Source organism: Rhinolophus sinicus, chromosome X (assembly GCF_036562045.2).
Source record: "Rhinolophus sinicus isolate RSC01 chromosome X, ASM3656204v1, whole genome shotgun sequence".
In the NCBI taxonomy this organism is placed as follows: domain Eukaryota; kingdom Metazoa; phylum Chordata; class Mammalia; order Chiroptera; family Rhinolophidae; genus Rhinolophus; species Rhinolophus sinicus.
This window is the reverse complement of record NC_133768.1, coordinates 14,297,442-14,318,760: the sequence shown is the minus strand read 5'-3', so window position 1 is coordinate 14,318,760 and position 21,319 is coordinate 14,297,442. Positions and strand designations below refer to the sequence as shown.

The 21,319-nt window shown below is 42.2% G+C and overlaps 1 long non-coding RNA gene, 1 other non-coding gene and 1 pseudogene across 2 annotated transcripts; 2 read left to right on the top strand and 1 right to left on the bottom strand.

Annotated features, from left to right (window-relative positions):
* Positions 1-2,644: 2,644 nt before the first annotated feature.
* Positions 2,645-3,257, top strand: LOC109460215 (large ribosomal subunit protein eL15; annotated as a pseudogene).
* Positions 3,258-6,706: 3,449 nt separating this feature from the next.
* LOC141569689 (uncharacterized) lies at positions 6,707-12,238 on the bottom strand. The gene is made up of 5 exons (XR_012493442.1): positions 11,786-12,238; positions 10,503-10,544; positions 10,346-10,399; positions 10,029-10,231; positions 6,707-6,804 (listed from the first exon to the last, which is right to left on the bottom strand). It is a non-coding gene; the product is annotated as an uncharacterized LOC141569689 (long non-coding RNA).
* Positions 12,239-13,043: 805 nt separating this feature from the next.
* Positions 13,044-13,116, top strand: TRNAV-UAC (transfer RNA valine (anticodon UAC)). The gene has a single exon. It is a non-coding gene; the product is annotated as a tRNA-Val (tRNA).
* The last annotated feature ends 8,203 nt before the right edge of the window (positions 13,117-21,319 follow it).

Sequence of the window (21,319 nt, the reverse complement as noted above, 5' to 3'; positions counted from 1 at the left end):
TTAATCTCCCTCAAAATATTCCTCGTCACTTCAAACACACTTATCTCATCATTCCTTGCCACTTTCTGAAGCAGTTCTGGAAGTCCTCTTCCGTATCTTTAGTTGCGCTGTCATGGCTGCCTCGATGTCCTGAATCGACTCAAAACGTTTAGCCTTCATGGTCATCTTGATTTTGAGAAGAGCCAGAAGTCACAGCATACCAGATCTGGTGAATAAGGTGGATGAGGACACACCGTAATGTTTTTGACAGAAATTGCCATACCAGAAGTGATGTGTGACACGGAGCCTTTCTGTTGTGATCAAAACATACGGTGAATGCTGCTGCCAAGTGCCATCCAACGGAAAGGCAGGGATCTTCAATACGGGAAGCGGCGCATCGAACCTTAGTAACAGTGTGTGACAAGTATCAACTTGTTTGGTGTAGTCAGTCGGGTGTGAGCTACGGTTGAGAGAAGGTGTGTTTTAAAGTGTGCTGTCAATCATCCTCCATCATGACAACGCTCCATGTCACACATCGCTTCTGGTATATGGCAATTTCTGTCAAATCAGTATGGTGTGTCCTCATCCACCTTATTCACCAGATCTGGCACCGTGTGACTTCTGGCTCTTCCCCAAAGTCAAAATGATTCAGGACATCGAGGCAGCCACAACAAAACTAAAGATACTCACGAAAGAGGACTTCCAGAACTGCTTCAGAAAGTGGCAAGGAATGATGGGATAAGTGTGTTGAAAGAGAGGGGGAGTATTTTGAGGGAGATTAATGACAATGTGTCTTTTACTGTAGTACATTTTTTTTTTTTTTTTAAGATTTTATTGGGGAAGGGGAACAGGATTTTATTGGGGAACAATGGTCAAATTGTTGTCCTTTCAGTCTTAGTTGTGGAGGGCGCAGCTCTGCTCCAGGTCCAGTTGCCATTGCTAGTTGCAGGGGGCACAGCCCACCATCCCTTGCGGGAGTCGAACCGGCAACCTTGTGGTTGAGAGGACAGGCTCCAACCAACTGAGCCATCCGGGAGCTCAGTGGCAGCTCAGCTCAAGGTGCCGTGTTCAATTTTAGTTGCAGGGGGCGCTGCCCACCATCCCTTGCGGGACTCGAGGAATTGAACTGGCAACCTTGTGGTTGAGAGCCCACTGGCCCATGTGGGAATCGAACCGGCAGCCTTCGGAGTTAGGAGCACGGAGCTCTAACCGCCTGAGCCACCGGGCCGGCCCTAGTACATTTCTTTTTATTTAAACATTCACCATATTGTTTGATCACACTTCGTAGGTCTTAGTTTACTAAAGCTGAAGTATTTTCACCAATATTCCAAAAAGGGCACAATCTGTGAGTCTCATTTATATAAAACTCTAAAACAGTCATTCTCAAACTTTAATGTGTTTATAAATCACATGGGGGTCTTGTAAAAAGGCAGATTCTTGGGTCCAGTCCCTAGAGGTTCTGATTCAGTAGGTCTGGCGTGGCACTCATGGATAGATAGATAGATAGATAGATAGATAGATAGATAGATAGATAGATAGATAGATAGATAGATAGATAGATTTATTTATTTTTTTTAAGGAGGGCACAGCTCACAGTGGCCCATGCAGGAATTGAACCAGCAACCTTGGTGTTATTAGCACTACGCTCTAACCAACTGAGCTAACCGGCCACTCCTCTTTCATGACTTTTAAAATAAAAAAATATTCTATAATTTTCTTGTGATGTTTTTGGTTAATTTAGTAGTATCACCAGAACAAAAGAATGCTGTGATATACTAATAGAACAATGCCATAAGCTTAAGATTTCAAATATTTGGAAAGAATGAGAGAAATAACAATTATAAGCAAACTGAGGTATCAGTAATAGAGTGAAACTTCACTAATTTACCCCAGTGAGGTGGACTGTCATTCTTACTTACTGAAAAATCCTATTTATAAAGCATTTTCAAGGAAACATAATATAAATTAACCTGATGTAACTAAGGCCAAGAAATCTCTACCTGTTTAATGACTCTTTTACTTAAACAGATAGATGAGAGCTGTGTGTAATGAACACTTTCATATTATGAATGAAGCTCTGGATTTGATAGTATGTGAGATAAAAATAACCTCCCTTTTTAGGTCTCTGTTTCTTATTACGGAACACAATTCCTGCTGATCTGCCATGTTCCTGCTGATGTGGCTATGTGAAAAAGATACTATGAAAACAAGTTAATGAGAAATCCAAGATTTCTCTGGATTGTTTTTCCTGAGAAGATTGTGAAGCTAATAGAACATAGGGCCTAGAACATAGTATTGCCATTTTAAAAAAATTAAAAATGAAGTCTTCTGTGCACAGAAGAGTAGGATTAGGAAAGGGGACCAAGAGTAAGTTCTTGAAATTTCAAGGAAATATCAGCTGTGCCACTTACAACCTAGGGACCTTGGGCAACTCACATACCTTCTCTGAGCCACAGTTTTTTCATTTAAGAAATGGGGATAATAATATATAAATAGAATAATCTAAGTGGAAAATTCTTCATAAACTATAAAGCGCTAAACAAATACTAACTACTGTTTCAAGGAGAGGCCTACATTTTCCAGATGGATACACATTCTAGAGAAATGTGGTCTTGAGAAAAAGGCTCTTTCCTTTCTGTCTGGCTGCAGCCATCGGTAAACCAAGATGGGCGCTAACAAGTATATCCAGGAGCTATGGAGGAAGAAGCAGTCCGATGTAATGCGGTTTCTTCTTAGGGTGTGCTGCTGGCAGTACTGCCAGCTCTCTGTGCTCCACAGCACACACTCCCCCCACCTGGACTGATAAAGCACACAGGCTGGGATACAAGACCAAGCAAGGTTATGTCATATCAGATTTACGTGTGCCATGGGGGCCTCAAACACCCAGTTCCTAAGGGTGTGACTTTTGGCAAGCCTGTCCATCACGGTGTTAACCAGTTAAAGTTTGCTCAAAGCCTTCAGTATGTTGCCAAGGAGTGAGCTGAACGCCACTATGGGGCCCTGAGAGTCCTGAATTCTTACTGGGTTGATGAAGATTCCACATACAAATTCTTTGAGGTTATCCTCATTGATCCAGTCCAAAAAACTACCAAATTGAATCCTGACACACAGTGGATCACCAAACCAGTCCACAAGCACAGGGAGATGCGATGGCTGACATCTGCAGGCTGCAAGAGCCGTGGCCTTGGAAAGGGCCACAAGTACCATCACACTATTGGTGATTCTCACCGGCGGCTTGGAGAAGCTGCAATATTCTCCAACTCCACTGTTACCTCTAATATGAGTAATGTTTGTAAAATTCTTACCTAATAAACAACTTAGGACAGTCATGTTTGCTTAAAAGTGTTCTTTAATTTATCTGTTAAAGCTAGTTGTCTGCAGACTGTTTCATGAATGCATTGTCAAATTATGAAAGTTAAAGTGCAGTAATGTTTGAAGATGAAATGATGGTATATCTTGTTTCTTACAAGATAAATACTTTTGTCTTTGCTTTATCTTATTAGGGAGTTGATATGTCAGTGTTTAAAATGCTGTGTGGTGTAACAGGTGTAAAATAAATGCTGGGAAAGGAGTGCAGAACTAGTCACGCAGATTTGTTGGTGCATCTGATGAAACCAGTGCTCTGCTGGTTTACTCTCGAAGGACTGTGTGGTTTTTTTTTTGGTGGTTTTTTTTTGTTTTTGTTTTTTGGAGTTTGGCAAGGACAAACATTGTAAACTGAATTTTGCTTGGAAATTGTGAAGGGTATCCTAATGCATTCTCAGGATCATGCAGAAAAATGAAAGTTGACTATGGGGCTCACATTTTTAGATTTAACCCAATGTTCTGTTTATATAACTGCTGGTTCTGGAAGAAAAGTTTAAAAGAATGCCACCATTATTGGAAAAATTGAACAATCATGTTGCAAGGGGGTTCTCTTACAAGTGAAACAAATCCTGGTTAACCTCAATAAAGTTGGCTTGGTCTCCACAATACTAGTGAACTTCACAAGAGGTGGAGGCTCCTGATTCAATCCCATGTCTCCATGGGCTCTGTAGAATATTGAACTTCGTGCAAAGTAGTAATGGTAGTTACACGGGTCTGTATTGAAAATGAAGAAAACTGAACATAAAGTAAATGAGAATTATTAGCCCTAAGGTCGTAATATGCATTTGTGACTATTATGAACACTCTAACCTCCTTAGGGAAAAACTGGTTGGCTTTATTTAAAAGTACTTCTCTGGCTTAGTGCAATCAGTCTTAAAAGTTATCTTGGGTCAACCTACGTTATACATTAATTCCATAAGGCTACAGAGAAAAGTTATGTAGTTGATGTCAATACAAGTTCATGGTTTCCAATCTAACCTTATGCATTGTCTAGTTATTTTTTTCATCCCTACTCAGAACTACCCTCAAAATCCTTACCTTCCACAAAATTTCCAGGCCGTCAGTTATACCCACCTTAATGTTAAAGCATAGACTAGGCTTCTGTTTCCCAGAGTAAATTAGAATGCATAGGAAATACAGAAGAGGAATTGCCCCAATTTCCAATTCTGGGTTTGCTGACTTAAAGAGTAGGTAGTTTGATTCCAAAATCTAATTGCTGGTTTCCTTGAACCAATTTTTCTATTTTCTTCTAGGGTCTTAAAAGGCTCAGTTAAATGATTTCCAGAAAACATGTAGCGGACTCATAAAACCTCTTGAGACCTAAATTCCTTTCCACTTGAAAATCATCAACCATCTATTTTGTGTGTAGAGGTTGTTCAACTAAAGGAATAAAGTCTATTAAACTGAAAAAAGAAAAAAGAATAATAAAAGAAATGTGGTCTGGCCTGTGGGTCAGGATGTACCTGGGAGCATAGTAGAATGTGGTTCTAGAGTCAGATTACTTGGGGTTATAGTGTAGCTCCATCACTTAGCAGCTGTGCGTGATCTTGGGAAAATCACATAACCTCTCTGTGCCTGTTCCTTAGAAAACCAGAATGGTACTAGTACCTACCACACTGGGTTGATATAAGGAGTAAATGAGTTAATATAGGTACCCCGTATAACACGGCACTTCTATAACACGGTTCGAGAATTAGGGAAAACCCTCATACAACACGGCACCCTGGAACACTGCTTCACTCTAACACGGTTTGAGAATTAGAAAAATCCCTGAACAACACAGAGCGTAATAAGAGCTTTTAAGAGCAAAAAATATCTCATTTGAAATTAGGGAAATCCCCGAACAACACGGAACGTAACAAAAGCTTTCAAGAGCAAAAGATATTTCAAATTTTGCATTTGAGCGTGGATGTTGTATCAGATTTGACTGCAGAATTTTAAATCCATTTTGTTCGTGGTATATTAAGTTCAGAGGATGAAGATATCTTGTCAAAAAGAAAACGCCCTCGGTTAATGGTGCTTAGTAGTGATGACGAAGAAAACATTATTTAATACATATTAATGTTATACTTTTGGTGAAAATTGCTTTAATACAGATATTTATCTTAATTATAAAAATATAATAGTATGTTTTTTAAATTTCTGGAAGCTAACCCCCTTTTTTGTACTAGTTCTTTGTTTCGTATAACACAGATTCACATAACACAGCATTTTTAGGAACCTAACAACCGTGTTATAAGGGGGTTACCTGTACATATTGTGACAGCCACTGATAGTTGCCTAACCAACATCCATTTTCCCTTTCTTCCTTACCAATAAAACCTCAATTTTGTTGTAGGTGACAATGGGCTCAGCCAGAAAAACTTCATTTGCTAGGTTCTCTTGCAGTTAGGGGTGGTCATGGAGCACGGTTCTGGCCAATGAGAGAGACATAAGCAGAAATCCACTGGCCGAGGCTTCCAGAAAAGCTATTTTCCTGATAAAAATGACAGACTCAGTTGTCACGGGCCCTTTCCTCTTTGTCCTTCCCCAGTCTGCCTGGAACCAGAACACAATGCCCGGAGGAGGAGCAGCCCTCTTGAGTGCGTTAGGAAGAGACCCTCACACTGGGAATGACAATGCAGAAAGACGGAAGGAGGAACCTGAGACTTAAGTGACAATATGAAGCTGCTTCTTCCTGACTTCACATTATCTGTTGGGAGATAAAAACCAACGCTCCGTGTTACGTCTCTGCTATTTCATGTACCTTATTACACGCAGCCGAACACATTCTCTAACAATACACTTGTAACGCAGTTTGAGTGCCTGGCTCATACTTAGTATTCAATAAATGTTAGCTATTACTATTATTATTTGCCCAGCGTTCTGGTCCCTAACCAAGTGGCTAGCAAGTATTCCCCTCACTTCCTTGCAACAGTACTCCAATTTTCCTTTGTGAAATCGACCCTCTCCCTATTCTCAGCCCTGTGGTTTGCACAGGATTCACACCCCCTCCCCAACGTGAGCCCTGATTGGCTTAAGCCAATGAGCATGAGCCCACTTCCCAAGCAACAGTGACTGTGCAGGAATGGGCACCTAACTCAGGCCTAAAGCAGTTAGCACGTCCTCTTCTCCTGGCAAAAGAAGGTGTTCAAGTGGGCACATAGCTAAAGACTGGCAGTTTGTGTGAATCTCAGGGCTCCTGGAGAGAGCGCTGGGACACAGACTTGCTCTTCTCCCCAAGGGGGATGCTCTGAGCAAGGCTGGCACCATGAGGAGAACCAGTCTGGGAGTACAACTGATACACAGAGAAGGGCAGAACAAGAGAAAGGCAGGGAAACAGCTGGAGTCCTCCATTGTAAATCTCTGGATGAAATTTTACCTTTGGAATTTTCAAGTCAGATTCATTTGAGACTGGTTTTGCTAACTCAGTTTGGGCTGAATCCTCTGTTACTTGCAACCACAAGATTCCTTCTGATACTGTTAGATGAAAAAAAGAACAATGTAATGTAAGGCTTACATACCTAAAGGGGAATTTTCCAAATTCTGGTCTAGTGTGTCAATTTAATCAAATCTATAGTCAAGTACAATATAAATGTATACCCAAATCATCTTTCCAAAGAAAATAACAGCAATAAAATCTATAATTTACAGTTGTGTAAAGTCATTCAAATGTCTCTTCAAAACAGAAAAAAACAGCCAGTTGAAAGTGTTTTTTGTTTTTTATAAACACGCTCAGGAAAACTCCTTTAAGAATAGACGTGCATCTGGGTTTTAGAATAAACGTCGGACCTAGAGGCAGACAATGAAAACCTATGACTAATACTGAAATAATATTCACAGACAGTTGTCATGGCAGCCTGCTCATTCTGCACAAAATAGAACCCACTGCATTTTAACAGGATTTAGCAGAAGAAAGCTGCTAGCCCGCAGACAGCCTCTGAGTTAAACCTACTAATTAGTTTTGGTTTTATTATTATATATAGCCTTCAGACTATACACTAATTGTATCCCCCAAATCACAAATACTTAAAATCACTAATAAAAGTATATAATATGATTTTTGTTTACTACCTGCCCCACTCTTGAAATCTTCTCATCAGACTATGGGGAACAGTTGAATCCACTTGTAAATCTAAAGAAGACATTAAGTGTTGGGGAAATGGGGGGAGTAGCCAATTTCATTTCTGTTACCAATAAGAACTGGCTAGATCGATACTGCTATTAGACATTTCCTTTTAAGTGGGGTTCTATAGGAGTGGGGAGTAGCCAAATTATTGTGTTCAGTTACATAGTCCCAGAGGAGTGACTTTAAAAACTAGAGGCTTCTCAGCTATTATAAATAATGCTGCAATGAACAAAGGGAAGCATGTATCTTTTCAAATTAGTGTTTTGGATTTCTTCGGATAAATACCCAGAAGTGGAATTGCTGGGTCATAAGGTAGTTCTACTTTTAATTTTTTTGAGGAACCTCCATACAGTTTTCCATAGTGGCTGCACCAATTTGCAATCCCACCAACGGTGCACAAGGGTTCCCTTTTCTTATTTACAATAGCCATGGAAGCAACCTAAGTGTCCATCAATAAACAACTGGATAAAGAAGTTGTCCAGTACATCAATATAAATACTTGATGTAATATTACTCAACCATTAAAAAAATAGAATGAAATCTTACCATTTGCGACATGGATGGACCTAGAAGGTATTATGCTAAGTAAAATAAGACAGAGAAAGACAAATACCATATGATTTCATTTATATGTGGAATCTAAAGAACAAAATGAACAAACAAAACAGAAACAGACTCATAGATACAGAGAACAAACTAATGGTTGCCAGATGGGAGAGAGGTTGGCAGGGCTTGAGTGAAAAAGGTGAAAGGGACTAAGAAATACAAATTGGTAGTTACAAAATAGTCATGGGGAGGTAAAGTACAGCATAGGGAATATAGTCAATAATATTGTAATAGCTATGTATGGTGTCAGGTGGGTACTAGACTTATCAGGGAGATCACTGCATAAATTATAGAAATGTCTAACCATTATGCTGTACACCTGAAACTAATATAATACTGAATGTCAACTGTAATTGAAAAAGAAAAACTAGAGGCATCTAAAGACATATAAGTAAGGGATGGGGTAACAAAGTGTTCTGAGCTGATCTGTTTCTCTCGAGTGGCTATATCAAATCTAAGCTCATTAAATCTGTTGTGGGTGATTTGGGAGACTATAGATAGCTGGTATTGAGAGGAATGCCACACAGACATCTTTCCTAGTAGGTTTCTGCATTATCACCCTGTCTCCCCTTTCTGCCTTCTCCTCTTTTGTTTCTTCTTTAAGAGAGAGGAGAAAAGGTGTAATTAAAATTCAATAACATCCTAAATTAGGAAAATCACTTCAAGCCATTATCAACCATTAATATCTTGGAACAAATCAATCCTTTGGATTAATTAATGTTCTTCAAACTCCTTGAGATGGGGTCATATTACATACTTCTTTTTAAAACTCCCATGCTACCCAATACTGTGTGTCTAGACATTTTGAAGGCATGTAGGCGCTGTCCTGTGCATTGTAGGATGTCTCACCACACCCCTGGTCTCTACCCACTACATGCTGGTAGCACACCAACCCCTCCCCCAGTGATGGCAACCAAGTGTCTGTAGATATTGCCGAATAGCCCTCAAGATTTTGTCTTCCCAGGGATATTTTGGGTTGTTACAACTGCGGGAGAGGTGCTATGGGCATCTAGTGAGCAGAGGCCAGGGATGCTGTGAAAATTTCCATAATATACAGGAAAGCTCCCTACAACAAAGAGATACCCAGTCCCAAATGTCAACAGGGCTGTGGTCAAGAAGCTCTGACCTAGAGGAAGAGCCCAGGTCTAGATCTATGAGGGCACAGATGTAGGTAGGTGAGCAGATGTCGGGGGTACTTGCAGAAGTTCTCTTCTGATTGCTTCCATTTTTTCACTGAAACAAGGAAGCAAGTTCATCAGCTGTAAGTGAGGTTAGGGAAGGAGATATAGGAAGTTTAGGGAGAGAAATTATGAAACAGTCCTATAGGGGAGGTGGACAATGAATGGGCAGGGGAAGAGGACACGATTCTGGGATGCATCAAGGGCTCGTTTGAGGTAAGTAGTCAAGAATTTAATGTGAAACCATTTGGTCAGAATGCGTGTTCTTCCTGGGGCCATACTCAGGGTGGGAAAAGGAAGAGAGTTGGATTTAACAGACTGAGGTTTTGCCAACAAGCACAAGCAACAGAAGAGCAAACGAGTGATAAAAATGGCAGAACTTCAGCTGGCTAAGACAGAGGGATGTGTACAACTATGAAAAGGTAGGTGAGCAAAAAAGCCACAAATATCCATTCCAAATGTTTTGAACATGATGAGCTGCAAAAGGGGGAAAATAAGGTGAGCTCTGTCATACTAAGATACTGGCTCACTTTTCTTCTTAAATACTTGAATACTAATAAAAGCACAATTGTTTCTGAATGAAATCAAGTCAACTGAGCTTCTTAAATCAGCTCAGTGTTTGGGGCTACAGTCTCTTTGGTTGACTTACCCTCCATCAGTGAAGCCAAACACTGAGGAAGCCACACTAAACATCGAAGAAATCAGAGGACTCAAAAAGCTTGAAGTGATTTGTCTTTTACTAGTTTGTTTGTGTATTTGTCTTATAGTTGTTGAGATGCTTAAGGACATACCTGGCCTCACAAATCTGACTGAACAGACTGAAGTGCTGGGCAAAACTGTGGTCCTCTGAAGCATTATCCATGACTGGTGGTTTCAAGGTGAAAATCATCAATTGTTGTTTCTGCAAGGTCTTGGTTCCTGCTTTTGAGGATGTCATTTAAAAATTACAAAAGTTGAAAAGTATCCATTTCCTCACTGGCACGCATACAAAATACTACAAGAGAACAATGACACTCTTAGGGAAAAACATGTAGCCTTTGCAGACATGGGCCTCCTGAAATCACGTAGGTATCAGAAGACTGAGTATAAACCCCGCCCTGCCACTCACCAGCAGAATTGTCTCAGGCAAGGCATTCAATATCTTCGGCTTCAACTTCTGTAGCTGAAAAATGGAGACAGTAATATTTACTATGGCTACCTCATAGGAATGTATGTGCTTTGTAAACCACATTGCATTTTACTAATTATAGAGATTGTGACTATACCTTGACAGCAGTGGGGAGTGGAATCAAAGTCTCCCTCCTTGTCTGAATGGAGAAAAGGAGCAAGAGTTTTTCACGAAAGGCAGAAACCTGTGTTGCATGCACGAGAGGGGCACTAGCTTCTTTTCTACATGGAGTGTATGTGTGTGAACTTGGCCAAAGCTTGCACTTGGTGAACCCACCCCTATAGCAAGGGCAGACAGAAAGCTGGAGGGAAAGCAAAGCATTCCCTAGAGACATAAACCAAAACACAACTGGTGAGTGTAATTTTAGGCTCAATTCTTGGCAGCCTTGTTATGAACTGACAGGGCTTTGAAAACAAGTGGGATATCCTTATTTCTGAGCATCCTGGGCGTCATTACAGAACCACAGACTAGCAGGAAGCATGGAGCTTTCATGAAGTCATCCTCTGCTGGTGGCTGTGCACTCGTGGTCATCTCATGGGTCACGATCTAAGCACCAAGTGCACAAGAGGTTCTCAAAATGTATCAACAAAAAGGCATTCGGGGGCCAGCCTGGTGGCTCAGGCTGTTGGAGCTCCGTGCTCCTAACGCCAAAGGCTTCCAGTTCAATTGCCTGTTCGATTCCTCGACTCCTGCAAGGGATGGGCTCCTCCCCTTGAAACTAAGATTGAACTCAGCACCTTGAGCTGAGCTGCCACTGAGCTCCCGGATGGCTCAGTTGGTTGGAGCGCGTCCTCTCAACCACAAGGTTGCCGGTTCGACTCCTCAACTCCTTCCAAGGAATGGTGGGCTGTGCCCCCTGCAACTAACAACGGCAACTGGACCTGGAGCTGACCTGTGCCCTCCACAACTACGATTGAAAGCACAACAACTTGGCAACAACTTGGGAAAAAAAATCCTGGAAGTACACTGTTCTCCAATAAAGTCCTGTTCCCCTTCCCTAATTAAAAAAAAAAAAAAAAATCTTAAAAAAAAAAAAGGCATTCTGGAAGAGGGCCCATAACAAATACTACAGGGAGCTAACTAAGACCTAGGAAACCTGGTACTGGAGAACACAAGCATGAGCCAGCCACTATTTCTGCGCAAAAACTTACATGGCAGATAACTGCCTCCCTTTCTCACCTGTAAAGTTGGGATAACATTTAGACCAAGGGGAAAATGGGGGTGTCTAATCCACCCATAATCCACCCATGCATTTCACAGAGCAGGACACTGAGGCTTGGGAGGAGAACTGACTAGTTCAAGAATTACACAGCTAGTGAGCAGCCAAGAGAGGACTAGAATCCAAATCAGACCCCCCAGATTAGTGCACCTTCCACACACCTATTTCTTCTAGGGGACTTCTAGGCAGACAGGAGTTGGCTAAAGGGGTTGCTTTCATACAATCAGTATTATTTCTCCATTATTCTGTTAACTTCAGAGGAAGATGCCAGGGAAAAGGATAGCCACAGCCTTCAGCCAGGTCAACATAGCACTTTAAGATGCTCCCAAATGATTTTCAGTGGGTTTTCAAGCTTGAGGATGCTGAGCAATCTTAGGATGTTGAGGAGGATCCATCCAGAGGTACCGCGGCGGGGTGGGGAGCGGAACGGTACTGACAATGAAAACTGAGACCCCACAGGCACCCTTTGTAATGGAAGGTCCCAGCACTTTATCGGGACCACAATCTTGGAAACGCAGTCTCAAGGGTCCACACCGGCTTTAATGCTCTGGGGTTACCGTTTTGGAATTCTTAATAACTTACAAACAAAGGGCTGGCATTTTCATTTTACACTGGGTCCCTCAAATCCTGCTTCACGCCCCATCCCACCCCCACCCCCAACCATAAAGGGACGTCTTGATTACACGTCGCCCTGCCCCCAACCCCACCCCAGCCAAGTAAGAGCAAAGAAAAGTCCTGCAATGTTTAACCCATTTCGGGCTTTGGGAGGGGGAGAAGGCTGTGGAAAAGGTCAGGAGAGCAGTAAGAGCCAATTCTTGGGCAAGAGGCCGACTGACCAGTAGCCTCTTCCAACCCTGGCAAAAATAAATGCCGACATAAAAATGACACACGACCCATCCACCCAAACCACCCCAGACCCCGCTCTGCCTAAATCTTTGGTTCCAAATGGTGCTCCAGTCCGCCCTGCTCCGGACTCAAGGTCTCCAAAGCCGCCGGAAGCGGCTCAGTGTGCCCGTGGGGAAAATGGGGAAAGTGCGGGTCCCTCACCAACCGAGGGAAACTGCCAGAAGGAGCCGTGCCGGGGGCACGGTCCGCTTCCGCCTGCCGGCCCGTCCTCACTAACGCCCTGGCTGAGGGAAAGTCTGGGGACCGGTGATTAGCGGGGCGGCGCTTTCGGCCAGGGGACAGCCTGGGTTCCGGCTTCATTCTGGTCACAGGTGGGACAAATCTGGCGCGCAACGACGGCGAGCGGCCCAAACGCCGGAGCCGGAGCCCAGACCCAGCTGCGAACACCGGATCTCACGAGCCAGACTGGGCTACGGCGGGGTGGAGCTACGACAGAAAGGCGGGGTGTCAGTGGGGGCGCTGTTTCTGACATGAGACTATGATTAAATGAACGATACCGAGGCTTTGTGTGGAGGTTCCATAGTGTAGTGGTTATCACGTCTGCTTTACACGCAGAAGGTCCTGGGTTCGAGCCCCAGTGGAACCAAGGCTGAATAGCTGTTTTTTCGCTTTTAATACCTGATGAGTTGTCCGGGTAAAATGATGGAAAGCGAAGACGAAGTGCTTCTCTTTGTCCCATTTTTAAAAATTTTTATTTTATTTCTTTATTTTTTGGAATGCTTTTGTCGCACAAGCGTAATGACTGATACCCTCTCCTCCCATCCCGGCCGCCATTGCCCCAACTGAAAAACAACAGAGGTGGGGGGGCCCTAGCGGTGTCCTAGTCTGAAGGCATCCCTGACCCACCCGGGCCCTACCCCCGTCCCTCCCCCGCTACTCCGGGACGGCCTCGGAAAATCAGGCGCTGGGGGAGGAAGCAAGACCACCTGGAGCGGCTCGTTTCCTGCCATCCCGGACAGGCCGGCCCCTAAAGCCTCCAACTAAAATATGGCAATACTGCAGTTCTTTGACTGCAGTTCAGTTAATAAAGACATCATCATCAACATTAAAGGTTTAATTTTTTTTTAAAGATTTTATTGGGGAAGGGGAACAGGACTTTATTGGGGAACAGTGTGTATGTACTTCCAGGTTTTTCCAAGTTAAGTTGTTGTCCTTTCAGTCTTAGTTGTGGAGGGCGCAGCTCAGCTCCAGGTCCAGTTGCCCGTTGCTAGTTGCAGGGGGCACAGCCCACCATCCCTTGCTGGAGTCGAGGAGTAGAACTGGCAACCTTGCATCCAACCAACTGAGCCATCCGGGAGCTCATGGCAGCTCAGCTCAAGGTGCCGTGTTCAATCTTAGTTGCAGGGCGGAAAGCCCACCATCACATGCGGACTCAAGGAATCGAACTGGCAACCTTGTGGTTGAGACCCCACTGGCCCATGTGGGAATCGAACCGGCAGCCTTTGGAGTGAGGCACAGGGAGCTCTAACTGCCAGAGCCACCAGGCCAGCCCTAAAGGTTTAATTTTTCATTAAACTTTAAAATACAGAGCAAGGAAAAAAAACAGCCCTTTTCTTTTAATACAGCAGTAGAGTTCGTTGAATAGACCACCGTCTGTTTAATGAAAGAACAATATAAAGAACAAAGAAACAGAAACAGACTCCTAGAGAACAGACCAACGGTTGCCAGGTGGGAGGGGGGTTTGGAGGGCTGGGTGAAAAAGGTGAAGGGAGGAAGAAGCAGAATTGGTAGCTACAAAACAGTCATGGGGATGTAAAGTACAGCATAGGCAATATAGTCAATAATGTTGTAATAATTATGTATGGTGCCAGGTGGCTACTAGATGTATCAGGGGATCACTTCATAAGTTATATAAATATCTAATCACTATGCTGGTGTACACCTGAAAGTAATGTAAAATAATATTGAATGTCAACTGTAATTGAAAAATAAATAAATTAATTAATTAGTTAAAAAATAAATAAAATTGGACAACTGGAAATAAAAGAATCCATACACAGTACAGAATAAATGTCAGGCTTGTAGACACCCAATAAATGCTGATTAAATAACATTTCTCTAGTTCTTGTCTGGTCTTCTTTACCAGTTCATAACACTTTCGTTTTGGAGGTGTGTTATTATTTTTTTCATATTGGCCTTTTTCATCTTTGACAAGGAATAAAGGAAAGGTGTCTGGGACCCTGGTGGCTAAGGTGGGATAGTGGTGGCCAAGAACTGAAAAGGGAAGGGGAAACTCAGTCTTTTTGTCTGCATTTTTCCACATAGTTTTGCTCATACAGTGTGTAAATTTTCACCCTTTCTAACTCAAGAGTATGACACATGATTGTTCCTGTTATTACAATGACTTCATTAACTTTCTTTTTTACCATCTTAACCATTTTTAAGTGTACAGTTCAGTAATGTGAAGTATATTCACAATGTTGTGAAAGAGCTCTCCAGAACTTCATATATATATAAAACTTACGTAAAATAGACAGTTTTAAAAATATATGTATAATTTATACATAATAGAAAATTATATGTACATATAATCCCATTTAAGTCTCAAACAAACTCTATGAAATAGGCATTATTATCACCATTTTACAGATCAGAAAGTTGAAACACAGAGACTTGAAGTGACTTGCTCAGGGTCACATAACACGTGGTTGAGCTAGGATTTGCACCCATCTGGCTTGGGAATCTGCTCTTAACCCTACCTGCTGCACTGAATCCCCTAACCTTGGTCATGTAGATTATTTCCATTTTTTTGTTGAAAATGCCACAGCAATCTACATCTTTGTGTGTAACTGTTCCTCCCTCCAAAATTTAGTATTCCTGAGTGAAAAGGCATGAACAGGGTGCCAAGTTGCTTTATAAAAAGGGAATCCATGTCATTTTCATAGAACTCAAGAATGTTAGTGCTTATTTGGCAGGAAACGGCTCAAGGTCACCCACTAGAAGATGATGGCAGAGAAAGGCTTAAGACCTGGGTCTTCCGATTCTAGTGTCTATTTCCCTCCACTGCTTCCCTTACATTTAAAGATAGAATACAACCAATATCTTCCTTTGCTAAACCGACTTCAGTTGACATTAGATTCTTTTCTGAGACTTCCTTGTTGAGGAAGTCACTGTGTGGGTTAACTTGGTGGGGCTCAGCCAAAGCCCTAAGAAGTAAACGGAATAAGGTGCTTAATGAGGCCAGTGCTCAAGTTAAGCTCCTGCTCTTGGGGAAGCTCTCCACTTGGATAAGGTAGGGCTGCAGCCAAGGACACGGGGAGAATGCCACGCAAAATATGCGGCTTCTTGTTTTTCCTCCTCTTTGGCTATGAAGGTATGTGCTGGCCAACCATTGGCATTCATTAGATATTTAGTAATACAATTGAATTAATAATATGGCTGATTAATAGAAATGCAACCTGAATAATTAAAATATTATTAATGAGCAAGACATGTTAATTCATTAATATGAGCTATTAATGAGCAACAGCTGTCTTTGTGTGGATGTGCTCCTCTCTGTCTCACCACTGGCTTTCTGATTTTGTGAGGAGACTTCTGAGGTTCTAACGATGCTTAAAATGCATCAGAGAGAAGGAACGTTTTCATAAATTGTATAAAATAATTATAAATTGCAACAATTAGTGAGAAAATATGGTGTGTTCTTGAAAATGTTTAGGAGTTAGAGTGATCGTAGAATCTAATCTTCCAAACTAGGACACTATTGAGGGTAGAAGAGAATGCTAATAATAATTCTGCTGGGACAACAGGTGTAAACCAAGACGGTCCCAGGCAAATTGGGACATGAGGTCACCCTAGTTCAAATATGGATTAACATGACATGTTGAATACCACTGGACTCTAATAGAAAGAATAATCCAACTGAGAGTCAGAAATCTCCAAAGATTCAATACACTCAATGATTTTTTAAATTGCTAAATATGGCCCCAGCAGGAGTAATGTGCTTAAATAAGGAGAAATTAAAGGCAGATCTCTAAAATGTCATCCAATTCAACTTTTAAATTCTCAATCTTTGGAATAATACTCTTTCATGCCTCTCTCATCTCTCAAGGACCCATCACCTCAGAATTTGTTTTTAGGTTTATTCTGGATGTTAGAAATTGGTTGAATGTCTTCTTTGTGGCCACTGGGTATTTACATGTGTTACAAGAAATAAATAAGGAGAGCAAGGAGCAGGAGGCCTCGCCACTCTGCAAATGACCTGGTAGACAGACATGACAAAATTCTCACAAGTAGAGTCAGAATTCCTGGTTTATATCATTCTCCTCTCTACCCTCTCATATTTTATTGGTAGAGCACTCACTTTCATGATTCTCCAGTCTCCTGACTTTTGTTAGTCATATTTCTCAGCATTTAGAAAGACTTGTAAAGAAATAATCCTAAGGTCATTTTGCAAACTCAAATACATTTCTAAGTAGAGATCATTTAGACTAATTGCCTGTTTTTTCCCCCCTTGCAATTAAGAGTCAGCAACTTATCCAGTAACTCTTAATACTTTAAGATGCTTTTGGGGTTTCGTTGTTTTCCCCTTACTCCTTGCCCTTTCCTCAGCAAGAAAATCTAAACAGCCTTTCAAGGCTTAGATCCCAATACCCCTGGTTCTCAGATATCCACAGGGCCCACTCTCAGATTTCTGTTTGTGATTGGCATTGAGATTCATTCATCCATTCATTCATTTGCCTGTTCAGTCAAGAACCCACCCCTGAGTACCTGCTATGGGCCAAACACTGTGTAAGAATTTGACATGCTGGGCGCTTCCTTGGTGCTTTCTCAGTGTTGAGTCTAACAACCCTGCCCTGTGACCCCCAAATGCGAAGAAGTCCTATAAATGTTTACCAGCCTATTTTTAAATTAGACCTGCTCATTCGGGGAATATCTGCAACAAAAGGCACGCTGTCAGGGCGCACAGAGCATAGCACTCTTTCCTGTTCTATTGCTTACCAATCCTTGTGTATGGCTGGGGAGCTCCAGAAATTTCCACACAGAGAATCCCATCTGTCCAGGTGAAGCGGAATGTGGTCCAGCGGGTAGGCTTGAGAAGCTGAAATTCTCTTACTTTACCCAGGCCCTCCACCCTCATATGGTGTGGAAGGAAAGCAGCCAGCCAAAAATGGCCAGTGTTCTACCTGAGCTAAAGGGATGCTCCAGGACACAGAGAAAAAATATCGGATACGATTGTTGCACTGAATCAGCTTACAATCGAGATAGAGAAATACTGCACAATGCACGTGGGAAAGATGTATTCTATTGCACAACTGGGAACCTGAAGAACAAAGGTTCTTTGTCTAATTTACTCGGCTATTTCTATTCCACCGTGGCAGTGGCTCCTTATTACAGTGAAATAAGGTAAATGGATTGACTGCACTTATGTATTGGATGAAGGTTCATTTGGGAATGCACAAATCACCAGAGTAAAGCACTGCTTATGTCTTCTAACTGAAGCCGGCTTCTATTTATCTTACATTGTACATTTTGGATTCAATGCCAATGATGATTTTAAAAACATCCATCATATTAAATCATGGTTATTATATATATTTTTAAAAATCACCAAGCTTCATCTTACAGGTGAGTGTGTCCTCTTTTCAGGTGTGTCAACCATCAGGGATAACAGATTTTTTTCAAAGCAGCTTTCTTGAAATGTAATTTACATACCATTAAATTCACCCATTTAAAGTGTTCAATTCAATGGTTTTTAGTATATTAACAGATTTGTGGAGCACACAATCTAATTTTAGGATATTTCCATCATCCCCCAAAGAATCCCACAGACATTAAGCACTCACTCCATATTGTCCCCGAATCCCAGTCCCTGACAACCACTGAGCTCCTTTCTGTCTCTATCAATTTGCCTAGTCGAGACATTTCACTTAAATGGAATCATGTAACATATGGTCTTTCATCTGTCATGTAGCATATGTTTTTGGGGTTCATCTGTGTTGAAGCAGGTACAGATAACAGATTTATCCATGAATATGCCTGTCGCTTAAAATAGTAACACTTTCACACCAGAAGCAATTTCCTTCTTTCGTCTTCAAGGAGAGGGACATTATTACAGCCTGCTGTTTTTCTCTTGTGTCTTATTCTTGTTTCTCAAGTAGATTGGAAGCTGGTTACAGACACTTTTTAATCATTCATAATTTTATGCTTTTCTCCTCGGCCTCCTCTGTTTTAATGGGAAGGAAAGCTCTGTGTTTAGTGACATCCAATCAAAGAGACTAAAATAGTCTTCCCTGTGTGCATCTAATGCGCGCTTTTCCTCTTGGGCTTGCAAGGTACATTTCGAGAAATAGGCATGCCTGGATTTCCTTGCTGTGGTAATAAGGGTTTCCCCATGGAGTGGCCCTTTGCGCAAAAGGGCAGAATGAGCCCATATTGCATGACTCTAAGATTGGTGAGTGGCAGACACCTCAGACACTCCAGTTAACCTGTGGAGAAATGGAGAAAACAATCCCAATAGGGAGAAAAATCCACAACCACATAATCTAAACCTTTTACTCTTTTTCCTTTAAAGGCTGACCTGTTTTCTTTTGCTCATTCCAACAGTGTTATTTTCTGGTATTATGAAATGTAGTCAAACATACTTTTGCTTTTCTTCGCCAGCTTTTTGGGTGATTAAATCATTTTGCTGCTCCCTTGCTGACAGCTTTTCCTGTAAAATGCTTGTTATTCCTCCTCTCCCTGCTCATTTCCATAAGGATCGGATGCCTCAGAACCCCAGGCTGCCTGCAGACAAACGCTTTCTGGGAGGAGAGCCTGGGAGGTGAAAAATGCCAGAAATCTGCCCAGTGTCTGAATGAGCACAGGAATTGGCTCTGAAACCAGACCTCCTCTTAGGTTTCTTTCTCTCCACAGATAGACGGTGGCGGTGGCGGGACCTCCCGCCCTTTCCTTTGTGCCTTCTGCTTTGTTTCTGCAGAATGCAGAGCCCCTCCAGGGTCCAGCCCTGGACCCAGGTAATGCAAAAAGCAATTAGATGGGTCCTTAGCCTCATTTGAACTCTGGGTTTGCTCAGTTGCTGCTGCTACATCGACCCTCTTCAGTAACAGATACTGCCTCTGGGCCAAATTGATTGGTTATTAAGGACATGTTGTCAATGACCGACTTACCTCATCCTTGGTCCTCCCAAAAGAGGGTCTTAACACAGTTGATGTTTGCCCTACTTACAGGGCCTTTCAGCATTTCGGCTGTCCCCAGATTTTCTTGAAGATGGATCTAGAACTGAGTGCCTTCTGGATTAACAATTCCCAAATCAAGTAGATGCCAATTGTTCATCTACTTCACAGTAGATGGGGAACAGCTGCGGGGCTGAGGCTATGGGTTCATGTACACATTAACTGTGAGGAGCCTAGCTGGACTTTCTCGAGTTCCAGAAGTTTCCAGCCAGCTGCCCATTCAACCTCAACTTTTGGGTGTTCCATTGGCCTCTCAAACCAAACATCTCTACCTCATTGCCCACAAATCCCTGCTCCTCCTGGAACCTTCTGCTCCCCCAGTAAATGGTAGCTCTATTCTCCCAGTCACTCAGGCCTCAGGCCTCTCGTTCTTTCACACCCACATCATATGTCAGCAAATCCTGTTGGTACCACCTTCCAAAGACGGTCAGAATCCAGCCACTTCTCTATTTATTTATTTATTTATTTATTTATTTATTTATTTATTTATTTATTGGGGTGACAATTGTTAGTAAAATTACATAGATTTCAGGTGTACAATTCTGTATTACATCATCTATAAATCCCACTGTGCAGCCACTTCTCATTACCTCCACTGCCACCATCCTGGGCCAGCCACCATCATCTCTCCCCTGGATGACATGCCAAGCAGTCACCCACCTGAGGGTTTTTACACTTCATTCATTCGTTCTTTCATTATGCTCCCACTCCCCCACATTAGACTATAAGTTCTATGAGGGCAGGTGTTTTTCCCTGTTTTGTTCACTTATATCCTCAGCACCTAAAGCTGGGCTTGGAATATAGTAGATGCTCAATGAATATTAAAGAATGAATGAATGTTTTGGGACCAGTCATTATCAGCTATCTTTTCTATCAATTTTTATAATTGTACAGGTGCTTCGATAAAACTGTAGACAAGAAAGAGGTGGGACACAAAGGACAGAGCAGGTGGTAAGTTCTACAAGAAGGACAGAAAAAGTCTTCTTCATCGGGAAGGGGAGAAGCAGGCAGAAAAGTTGGTTGCAGAAGCACTTGAGGCCAAGAAATCATACCGACAAAGGCAGGAGGCAAGAAACAGCCTGGCACACTTGATGAATTGCAAGTAGTACAGTGCAAATGATAAATTTAGAGAGGTAGGCAGGAGATAGGTCACAGTGACGCCATGAAAGGCACATTGTTATTATGCCTATTTTAGGGATGAGGAAATGGAAGGATGCAGTCATACAACTAAGAATATCAGAGGTGGAACTCAAACCCTGGCAGTGGAGACCCACCAAAGATTTTGGCAGGAAAGTGATACAATCAGGTTTGCATTCCATTCCCTTGGCAGCCTGAAGGATGGGTGAGGCAAGGTCTCTCTTTAGCAGGGAAAGAATCTAGTGGCGAGAGGGTGGGGCCTAACACAGGAAGTGACAGTGGGGGCGGAAGGAAAAGAAGGCCCTTGGTAAACACTGGATGTGGGCGGTTAGGAAAAAGAGGCAACTAGGAGTCCCAGGTTTCTGAATGGGGTGGTAGGTGGACAGTGGAGCCATTCAGTAGGATAAGAAATAGAGAAAGGAGAAGAACAATCTGAGGAACGATGTAATGAGTTCGGTTTTTTTAAAAGATTGTTTTTTG